The following is a 12241-nucleotide window of genomic DNA, read 5'->3' on the forward strand; positions in this document are numbered from 1 at the left end:
AGTTCTTTGCACCTGAAACATTAACTCTGTTTGTCTTTCAGAAGATGCTACCTAATATACTGCATATTTCCAATATTTTACATTTTTATTTCAAATTTCCAAAACGTGCATTAAAAAGAAAATTCTTTCATGCTCATCTGTTGTGCTGTCGAGAGTGCAGAGGAACTTGACCTGGATTGGAGGATTTAGCTAGTTACGGGGAGAAATTGGACAAGTTGTGTCTGTTTTAGGAGGTAGAGGATTAAAGAGTATATACATAGATAGGGTAGATGGTCAGAGTTTTTACCAGTGGTTAGGTTTATCAAAAACAAGAAGGCATAGGTGTAAGATTAGCGAAAAGAGTTTTGAAGGAGATTTCAGGAGTAAGATTTACTTACACAAAACATTGGATGATACCTGGAAAGTGATGGCAAAGGAGGTGGTGGAATCAGATACAGTCACTGCTTTTTAAGAGGCATTTAGATAGACCATTATAAAGGCAAGGGATTAAAGGATATGAACAATGCAGGCAAATGGGGTTAGTGTAGATGGCCAAAAGGTCATCATGGACATGTTGGGTGGAAGGGCCTGATTCTGTATTGTACAAATCTTTGACTCCATCGCTCTATGATCACTCTACATTATTTCCAACAACTTTATTAATCTCACATTGCAATTTTGTTTTCTTGATAGGATGAAATGAATTTAGCACAATATTTGTCTGAAATTAGTACAACAATTGTATCAGTTTTATTCATCCCAAAGTAGTCATTGCATGATTTGTAATGAGGCCATAGTGGTTTAACACAATAGTTTCTATGTACCTCTCCTATAATTTGCTAACATTAACACCCCTGAACTTACTTTTCATTGATATCTTGCAATGATAATTAGCTGATTGCAACTGAAACACATATTGCGATGAGGTATCAAAGCATGTTATACGCTGTGCTTTCTCTCTGTTCACAGTGAGCCCATTGAAATGTGGATCAAGAATGATGATCAATTTCGGCCTTGATACATGATCAATTAATGTCAATAACAGGGCTACATAGTTAGTTTGGCTTCTGTGCTGTAACTCTGCTATGAGCTCACCAATAATTCAGTTAATTCATTCTGAGATTGATTTCATGTCCCTTTCTCTGAATGGACATAGCAGACTGTACAGGGTCTTGACATGAAATGTTGACTTATCTCTTTTCCTTCCACAGATGCTGCAGACCCACTGAGATCCTCTAGCAATTTTTTTTCACTGCAGACATGATTGTTGCTCCCAACCATATGATTTGTGAGAGTGTTAGTGCTGTTACAGACAATCAAAACTATTAGTCTATTTCAGTTTGATAATTCCCAATACCACGGGGTGAGGGTTATGATGGCTGGATCCCAAATATGGGGGAGAGGCCCTCTAGCCAAAACAGAGTCTTTGTGAAGTGCTCAGCCTTTCCATCACAAAAGCAGCATGAATTCTTGGAAGCTGTAAAGACATGAGACAAACTTCTTGAAAAATAAATCAGTACATAGCCAGTGAGTAACTATATATAAGAATTTGCAAGGATTGCGGTGGAAGTAATTGTTGACTTCATAAATGGAACTAGGTTAGGCAACTCGCTATGCAATTCTTAATTAATCAAAGCTTGCACTTTATTGTCTCTGCACAAACAACAACATTAACTATGTGGACCCCAGGCCAACAGCTTAAAACATGAATTCTACTGTTTCCTAGTACCAGTACTCACTCAGACCTGTTCTCCAATTTATAACACTGGTAGAGAGATCTCTCATTGGCCAGATGATGGATCCTTTTTCTCTCAGCCCCGCCATGGGGACTTTTCCTTATGATAGTTAGTTCTAGAGTTCTTTGCTGCTCTGCATTTGAAGCTCCTTACTTTTAAACACTTATCAGTTCAAATGTTGCATTTCAATCTTGTTGGCATGATGTCATCTGACTGACCTATGTTGGTTTTCCATTGGATGTAGTCTAAGAGCTATACAACGTTGTGCTTTAGGTGACTTCTTTGTTCTGTTTTACTGTGGTTCAAACCAGGTCACGCAGACAATGGGAGATAATGAGAATATTTCTGCAAGCCTGCTATAGTACACAATTCACAGCTTATTTGAGATTGGTCTCAGGTTTATCAAATCAATAGCAGAAACTCCTCGTGTCCACATTCAAATGCTCTGATCAGGTCATCCCAGAACAAGAATCAGTTCATCAGACATTTCCGAGATGGAGGCTACCGAACAGCTTTGCAAAATGGCAGCCTCCATTCCTTAAAGCATGTGGCAAGAACAAAGGCAATTGGTTTTTCTGTTTCCACTGTGCTTGACTTATTCGAGTGTGATGTTTTCTTCCATATTTTAATTCCTTCATGGCCAACATAATTACTGAACAGTAGATCGTAGTTTATTTATTTTAGCAATATACTTATATGTGCTAAATATTGGTATTATTGCTAAAGAAAGAACATTCAATAATTGTTCATACTTTAATGTGCCTTTAATATGTTGAATCCTGTAATGAGCTATCCTGCATTTTTCCCCAATATTCCCAATTACACAGCTATGATTTACTCATATAATTCACATTATTAGCTCTGTGCACAGAAACAATTTACATTATTTAATTAAACTTGTTAGTCAATTAATCCAAATTGGTTGAAACAGAAAACATCATCAGTGTACAAAAAAAGAAAATAGCAGTTGATATGATAATTAACTTTCAGGATTAGCAGCAAATTTTCACACATTTCTACATGCTTTTTGAGAATGAATCAAGCATCTGCTTTTTATGTTTTGTGGAAAATGCTGAAAGCACATATAAACTAACCGTGGGCTGCTTATTTTTTTCCTAATTACTTCATTAGATATCCTTAAGAAACACTTTGAAATTTTGTCTGCCATGTATACCTTGAAATGAAATTTTCTAACATTAAATCTGCACTCTTCTGCAAAATCTTCAAAAACAGTATCAGCCTATTGACAGCAATGGACCTGTCCAATTCCATTAGCATTTTACCTATGTATGGTTGTTTCAAGATCTGCCTCTGAATGAATTTCACTGCCTCTTGGTATTTACTTTGCAGTGGTGAGGATGTAGATTAGATTGGTTTCAAAGATCCTCAGGTTTTTAATTGAGGAATTTCAACCGCATTGTAGTTGATCACAAAGAATGTCTGTTTTTAAAAATACTTAATTCTTATCTTTCTTAATTACACAGATATGTTGAGATATCTGCAAGTATTATTTACTCATGCCTCTCCTGGAGTCCTGCTTCAAATCTCACATGGGCCTTATAAGTCAATTACTTAGCTTTGCAATCCATGTTTACACACTCTGGTGTATCATTCCTATTGTGAGCAAATATCATACCTACAACATGAAGTAGAATGAAATGACTGGTAAGATTTTCCCATTGTCACCAATAGTAAGTATGTGAAATAACTTGCCTTTCGATATACACTATTATGCAAACTATTGCCATTGACTCAGCAGTATAGCAAACATTATTCTTTACTCAAAACAAAAGCATGAAGGAAGTTTTGAAAACTGATCTCAGTGCTAGAAAGAAAATATGTAACCTGGGGAGAGATTGTGAATACAAATGATTTTAAGTTATTACTTATTTAGAATAAAGTCCTTAAAAATAATATGTTTGTGATGCATATCAAAATTCAAGTTGCCTTTCCCTTCCTTCTGACTTTTGAAGAAATAACGATTCCTTGCTGGAGTTGGCATTATCCTTTACATTCTTACTCCACTGGCCATTTTAAAACAAAATGCAACAACAATACCGTAGATGTCGGATTATAAGCCGCTACTTTTTTCCCACATTTTGAACAGCTTTGAACACTGCGGCCTTTACTACGGTGCGGCTAATGCATGATTTTTTTCATGCCGCCAAAAACATTTTGCCTCGTAACAGTAGACCAATAAAATTGATGAGTAGTTCACAGAGGTCCAATGAAATTGTACGATAAATCAAGCGCACTTTCACAATTAAATTATTGTAAATCAGTCATTTGTACTCACCCTCATCAACATGGAAAACACTCGAAGAAAAGCATTGTGCTGCCTTTATGGCAGTTATTTAGTTTATAATATTTTCGCTTAGTAATTCATTTTCTAGTTAAAGTTAGAAGTGTTTTAACTATATTTGTTTTCTGTACTACATCGCGGGATGCTATGACGTCACACCCGGTTTCGCCGCGTCTTGTGGGATACCGGTTTGCGATAAACGGGAAGGCGGGGGCGAGGGGTGGAGCGGCATTAGATCTGAGCGAACGCTGCTTTTAAGTTAAAGGCGATCAAAAACTTTTCCTGGTAGGCTGCAGTATATATATTTTTTACCAGTCGTTAGGAGATATTGGAATGTTGTTCAGTAAAAAAGTATACGCAACGTATATTTAAAAGTAGCCGCGTTACAGGCACGGTTCGAAAAAAAGCATTTGCAATATGTATTTGTTTATGTTACCATATGGATTTAATTAAAAGTTAAAAAATCCTCACGTGTAATATCTTTCTGTGTAAATATCTCATATTACGACGTGGGACACCTGCGGCCGAAAATCCGGTGCGGCCGAAAATCCGGTGCGGCCTAAAATCCGGTGCGGCCTGTACAAGTACAAAATTGATTTTATTTCTAAAATTAGAGCCAGTGGCTTTTAATCAGGTGCGCTCTGTAGTGCGAAATCTACGGTAATTGTTGATGAGCTATAGAATCACAGGACATCAAAGCTGGGCTGAATGTTTCTTTTCCCAAATGCATGCTTTGAATTGATGTTGGTGATGCAACCTAGGCAGAGAAATTTTGACTGCCATCTTTGCACACACGTAGAATAGCAAATAATTTTATTTTGTGAAATTTGAGGCCACTTTCAGTGCAGTAACTGCATAAAATAGGATTAAGTATGAATTTCTTGTAATGCTTTTCTTGATGAGCAGCCTCTACAGAGCCAACCAAAGGTGGTATTGCCTTTTTTAATTGTCTACACAATTACAAGACACTGCTGGATATTAAGAACTTTAACTACTGCAGATCTACCCCTTCAGCAAATTTCAGAGGAGCTGGACTCGATGTGGACCATGTTGCTGCCTAATACCGAGAGGTGCCAGCATCGGTGTGTGAAGGCGGTGCACAGTCTAACAGCAAGTGATTGTCTTAGTCAATTTTTTAAAAAAAAAATTATTTTAATTTTTTTGTGAACAAAAGAAGTAAAAAAATAAACCCCAAAAAAAGAGGGAAAAAAACTAACCAACATGGGCCATTGCATTATGTCAAATATATACAGTAGTGCCAATAACTCCGAACCTCCATCCAAATAATTAAGGATAATAAAAGTGAGGTTTAGGAAAAGACAATTTAACTCATATGAAAATGTTGAATAAATGGTCTCCCAAGTCTCTTCAAATTTAACTGAAGGATCAAAGACAACACTTCTAATTTTTTCTAAGCTCAAACAAGAGATAGTTTGAGAAAACCACTGAAATATAGTTGGAGGATTAATTTCTTTCCAATTCAATAAAATAGATCTTCTAGCCATTAATGTAACAAATGCAATCATCCGTCGAGATGAGGGGGATAAACGACTATTATCCGCCATCGGTAAACCGAAAATTGCAGTAATAGGATGCGGTTGGATATTGATATTCAGAACTGTTGAAATAATACTGAAAATATCTTTCCAGTAATTTTGCAAACAAGGGCAAGACCAAAACATGGGTCAATGAAGCAACATCAGAATGACATCTGTCACAGGTTGGATTAACATAAGAATAAAATCGAGCAAGTTTATCCTTAGACATATGAGCTCTATGTACAACCTTAAATTGTATTAGGGCATGTTTAGCACAAATAGAAGAAGAATTGACTAATTGTAAAATTTTCTCCCACTGCTCGGTGGGTATAAGACAATGAAGTTCTTTTACCCATTCCTTCTTAATTTTTTCTGATACTTCTGGCTGTATTTTCATGATCATATTATAAATGACAGCTACTAAACCCTTCTGACAAGGATTCAGAGCTAAAAATTTTTCCATAATGTCCGATGGACATAGTTTTAGAAAAGACTGTAACTCATTATTCAAAAAATTTCTAACTTGCAAATATCTAAAAAAATGAGTTTTAGGTAAATTATATTTATTAGATAGCTGTTCAAAGGACATAAAGCTATCATCTAAAAATAGATCACGAGAACATGTTATACCTTTTGTTTTCCATAAAACAAAGGCTTGATCCATAAAAGAGGGCCGAAAAAGAAAGTTAGATATTATAGGGCTTGATAAGATGAACTTAATCAAGCCAAAAAATTTATGAAATTGAAACCAAATTTGCAATGTATGTTTAACTATAGGATTAGTTATTTGTTTATTCAATTTAGATAAAGAAAAAGGAAGTGAAAATCCTAAAATTGAAAACAATGAAAAGTCTTGTACAGATTTACATTCCAAATTTACCCATTGTGGGCAAGCTGCTATAGTCGATTCTTGTGTCCAAAATATTAAATATCGTATATTAACTGCCCAATAGTAAAATCTCAAGTTTGGCAAAGCCAAACCACCCTCCTTCTTAGGCTTCTGTAAATATTTTTTGCTTAGTCTAAGATTTTTATTCTGCCACAGATAGGAAGATATTTTGGAGTCAATAATATCAAAAAAAGATTTAGGAATAAAAATTGGTAATGCTTGAAAGAAATATAAGAATTTGGGTAATACCATCATCTTAATAGTATTAATTCGACCAACCAATGACAAAGATAATGGAGACCACCTGGTAACAAGTTGCTTAATTTGGTCAATTAAAGATAAGAAATTAACTTTAAATAAATTTTTGTTTTTTGGTAATTTTAATACCCAAATAAGTAAAATAATCTGTGACAACTTTAAATGGTAAATGTTTATAAATTGGAACTTGCATATTCAATAGAAATAATTCGCTCTTATTAAAATTCAATTTATAACCAGAAAAGTTACTAAACTGAGCAAGCAAGGAAGAAATAGCAGGAATAGATCTCTCAGGGTCGGATATTTATAGTAACAAATCATCAGCATATAATGATAACTTATACGTCACTTCCCCACGAGTAATACCCAAAATATTAGGTGATTCACGAATAGTTATAGCTAAAGGTTCCAAAACAATGTCAAATAGTAAAGGACTTAAAGGATAGCCTTGCCTTGTACCACGGAATAACTAAAAAAAATATCTTTGATTATTGGTAAAGACCGAAGCCAAGGGTTTATAGTATATTAATTTAATCCATGATATAAATTGCGAACTAAAATTAAAATGCTGCAACGTATTAAATAAATATGGCCATTCAACTCTATCAAATGCTTTTTCAGCATCTAAGGAAATGACACATTCTGGTATTTTGGGCGAAGGAGTATAAATAATATTAATTAATTTTCTAATGTTAAAAGATGAGTAGCGGTTTTTAATAAATCCAGTCTGATCTTCAGAAATAATTCGAGGTAATATATTTTCTAATCTAGTGGCCAACATTTTACTAAAAATCTTAAAATCTGTATTCAGCAAGGATAAAGGCCGATAGGATGCACATTCAGTGGGGTCTTTATCTTTTTTAAGAATTAGAGGCTTCATAAAAAGATTGTGGCAAATTACCTATAGTTAACACATCTTTAAAAATTTTACAAAGCCAAGGAGAAAGTATAGAGGAAAAAGATTTTAAAAATTCTACAGTATAACCATCCGGACCAGGAGCTTTACCGGAATTCATTGAAAAAGTAGCCTTTTTTATTTCAGTTTCCGTAATAGGTGCATCTAGGAATACACTATCCTCTGTTGTTAATTTTGGGATATTCAATTTTCTTAAAAATTCATCTATTATAGAAGAATCCTCAACAAGTTCTGATTGATATAAAGAATTATAAAAATCTTGAAAGGCTTTATTTATCTCTTTATGGTCGATCGTCAGAGTGCCATCTTGTTTACGAATCCTAGTAATTTGTTGTTTAACCGAAGCAGTTTTCAATTGATTAGCCAATAATTTGCCAGACTTATCTCCATGTACATAAAACTGGGTTCTGGATTTAATTAACTGATTTTCAATCAAAGAGGAGAATAACAAACTGTGCTCCATTTGAAGTTCCACTCTTTCTTTATAAAGTTCTTTGCTGGGGGGGGGGTCACTGAATAAATCTTATCAATTGCTTTGATTTTATCAACCAATGTTAATATTTTAGAATTAGTTTGTTTCCTAACTCCAGCAGAGTATGAAATAATCTGTCCACGAATAAATGCTTTAAAAGTGTCCCATAAAATTCCACTAGAGATCTCTGCTGTAGAATTTGTTGAGAAAAACAAATCAATTTGTTGTTTAATAAAATTAAGAAAGTCTAAGTCCTGCAATAAAATAGAGTTGAACCTCCAAGATTTAGCATTAGTGGATGAGTCCATTATCTTAATAGGTAGCTTCAAAGGTGCATGGTCAGAAATGATAATGGAGTCATATTTACAATCGATAACATCTGTAAGTAAATGGTGATCAATAAAAAAGTAATCAATTCTTGAATAATTATGATAAACATGAGAAAAGTATGAAAACTCTTTGTCATTGGGGTGTAAAAAATGCCAAATTTCGGAAATTCCAGAATCAATCATAAAGGAAGTAATAAGAGAGGCTGATTTATTCGGAAGAGCTTGGGTGGGCTTAGATCTATCCATCGAAGGGTTTAAACAACAGTTAAAATCCCCACCCATTATCAGCATGCTTCAAATTAGGAAAGGATGTAAATAGACACTTAAAAAATTCAGGACAGTCAGTGTTTGGAGCATAAACATTAACTAAAACAACTTTTTGATTAAAAAGTAGACCAGTAATAAGCAAAAGTCTACCTTGTGGGTCTGAAACTGTTTCATAGTGTATAAAGGAGGTTGAAGAATCTATAAAAATGGAAACGCCTCTTACTTTGGCTTGGGAATTCGAGTGATACTGTTTTTCTTTCCAAAACCTAAAAAAGCATTGACTATCCACCTTCCTCACATGAGTCTCTTGTACAAAGATAATATTAGCATTCATTCTATGGAATACTTTGAATATTTTTTTCCGTTTGATCGGATGATTTAAACCATTAGTATTCCAAGAAACAAAATTAATAATCTTATCCATATTGCCAATATTTATTACAATTAACACACAAGGTAAAAAAAAAAGATGAACTCATGAATCCGGAAGAGGGAAGTAAGTTCAAGGAGGAACCAGAAGTCATGACACTGCAACCATTTTTGTAGTTTCGAATCAGCCCATGAAGTAAAACTAAGCGTGAAGCAAGCAAAAAGAAAAGAAAAAAGAAAAATCCCCCTCCCTCCACCCTCAAAACCCCAGGAAAAAAGCCAAAAAGAGGCAAGCAAGCGATCTAATACTAAATTTATCCCCATGTCTCAAGACGGCAACTCAAACAAAAAAAAGTTAAATAAAAGATGCAAACAACCCATATTATAAGAAAGGGTTAGTATAACAAAAATTAAAATATAAAATTAGTATTATATATATAAAACAAAAGGATTAAAAAAATTAAAATGATAAAACCCATAAATGGGTAATATTTTATTAATGTTTTAAAAGAAAGTCCTTAAACTTATTCAGACACATCAAAACGGATGTGACGTTCCAAGCACTAAGGTCTTTCAGGAAGAAGAAACAACATTTTTTTAAAAGTCTTAATATTTTAACGTTAAAAATATAAAAAGTGTATATGAACTTAAAAGAAAACCCTAATGAATTACTTTCAAAACTAACAGATTAATAATATAAAAAGAACAAATTCAGAATAAACCAAAAACGGACTTTTACCGTGTATAAGAAATACGTGTAAGCCATCACATTAAAAAAATCATCATTTTATAAAAGATCCAAATCTATAAACTAATTATTACATTAGTCAACCCGTAGAAACAATAAAGTGTTATTCTTCAAGGAATCTTTGAGCATCCGCTGGAGATTTGAACAGCCGATAAGTTCCATCATTGAGAGTAACTCTCAAATGTGCTGGAAATAACAGCGCTTGCTTGTAGCCTTCCTGATGAATTTCCGACATAACCGATTTAAAAGCCATTCTTGCCCTTAAAACTTCGGGACTATAGTCTTCCAGAATAGGGAATTTAAAATCTTGAAAGCTGATCATACCCTTTTTCCGGGCAGCCCGAATCAAACGCTCTTTGGTATGAGGATAATAGATCCGGAGCATTACTTGTCGTGGTTTCAAACCTGAATCTGATTGAAAACGAGAAATGCGATGTGCACGGTCGATTATTGGAGGGGTATCCAGTACTTCTGAGCCGAAGACATCCATTAAAAATTTGGAGAAAAATACAGTGAGATCGCCGTACTCAAATTTTTCCGGAATCCCAATTATCCGGAGATTTTGTCTTCGAGAGCGGTTTTCAAGATCAGTGATTTTAGATTTATAACGATCCAGCTGTTGAGAAGTTGAAGCTTGTTGTTGCAGAGTTTCAATTATGTGATCTTTCTGGCGAGCGGCATCTTCAAGAACTAAAATACTTGCTTGTTGTTTTTGTGAATCCAGTGTAAGTGATTGAAGTTTTGCGTCAAGTGTCTTTAAAATTTCATCAAACGTAGAAAGCTTTGAGGATAATTTATTCTCCAGTTTTTCAAGTCTGTTGTCCATAAGCTTCGCAATTGCTTCTAAAGTTAACAGTTCTTTCATCTGTTAAGATTCCTTTGCTTTAGACATTTCAACGAGTTGAAAATGATTCAAACAATTGAAAAAAATTTAATACGTCTGAACCCCTTTAGAATAGGTATAAAAAGATCAATTAGGGGGTGTTTGTAGGTTAAAAAAAGTAAAAGGATTAGAGCGAAGCCTAAAACCGCTTCACTCCATAAATGCCATCTTGAGACTCTTGTCTTAGTCAATTTTCTTGTGATTGCAAGACACTTTTGGATATTGGTAATATGGAATGCTGCAATGTGTGGTTTATTGGTTTATTGACACTATTGACGGTAGTAGAGCTGCATGGCCTCAGTTGGAGCACGGACTAGGCCTCAGGCCATGGTGTCATCTGTTGCAGCCACCCAGGAGAGCTGACAACAGAGGCTGTGTGGCATGGCGTCCATACTGGTGTTGATACTGCCCTCCAGTGTTTGCTCAGTGGAAGACAAGCTTGATTGTGCTCGTTTGCAGACTGCTGTGGCCTTGTTCTTGCCGACAACGTCCATGGACTCGGGGTCTTGGGCTATATTATATATTATTTGTGTGACTGTCTGTTTACTATCATCTCCTCTGCTATATGTGCTTTGTGCTGCGTGTGACTATTGGTACTGTGTTCGCACCTGTTAAGTTTAGCTATTTCTGGGGGTATTTGTGAATGGGTGAATGACAATTAAACTTGAACGTCAACTCGAGTTCAAGATGATGGCACCAGTGAAGAATGTGACCAAGGGAGACATCCTCAAGAAGGTTCATAAAACTACTTATTTTACTTCTTTTTCTTTCCAATGTGGTTCTGCCACTGTTGGACCAACATGTAATCCGCAGTTTGGTGATGTCTTTTTGGGCTGATTGGGCGATCTGGCTTTTTGCTGTCTCAGAGAGGATTCCATGAGGTTTCAAGGAAAATGTGCAGCCTCGAGGCCAGGAAGCCTGGAGATGAGCTCATGACCTATTCCATTTCAGATTCAGATTCAGTTTATTGTCATTTAGAAACCACAAATGCAATGCAGTTAAAAATGAGACAACGTTCCTCCAGAATGATATCACAAAAGCATATGACAAAACAGACTACACTAGAAAATCCACATAACGTTTGGCAATCCCCAATCCAGAGTCTGCTGCATATTAATATCGCGCTACCGTCTGATCCCGCCAATTAAAGCATCGAGGAAGACTGAAATCATCAAGGAGTGAGCAGAAGCTGAGCAGGTGTTCAGTGCTATCTATCAGTCACTGCAGCCAGAGGACGGTGTCTGCGTGTGACAGTCTCTCTCTCCATCTTGTCCGCTGCTCCCAGAGGATGGACCTTGTGTTCAAATGGTCCCTCTCACTCGATGCCGCCAAAGGTTTGTGCTGGAGTCCTGGGTCTTGGGTAAGGTTTAATTGATGCGGTTTGTGGATCGGACTCTATAGCTCACATTATGATGCGTTTCTGGTTCCTGGTCGCTCCTTTTTTTGTTGCTATTTTGAGCGATTTTGATCGGAACAGCTTTCGCTAGATTGAACTGAGCTGAACTGAATATGCCTGGACTCTTATGATTTTGTGTTCTATATTCTGTGCTTTTTG

General features: G+C 35.5%; 1 protein-coding gene across 2 annotated transcripts in view; it reads left to right on the plus strand.

Moving 5' to 3' along the window:
* The window catches only part of rab28 (RAB28, member RAS oncogene family), a 122909-nt gene that overhangs the window by 12225 nt on the left and 98443 nt on the right, over positions 1-12241 (plus strand). The gene's annotated exons all lie outside the window — the stretch shown is intronic.

Source organism: Hemitrygon akajei, chromosome 13, assembly GCF_048418815.1.
Source record: "Hemitrygon akajei chromosome 13, sHemAka1.3, whole genome shotgun sequence".
Classification (NCBI taxonomy): domain Eukaryota; kingdom Metazoa; phylum Chordata; class Chondrichthyes; order Myliobatiformes; family Dasyatidae; genus Hemitrygon; species Hemitrygon akajei.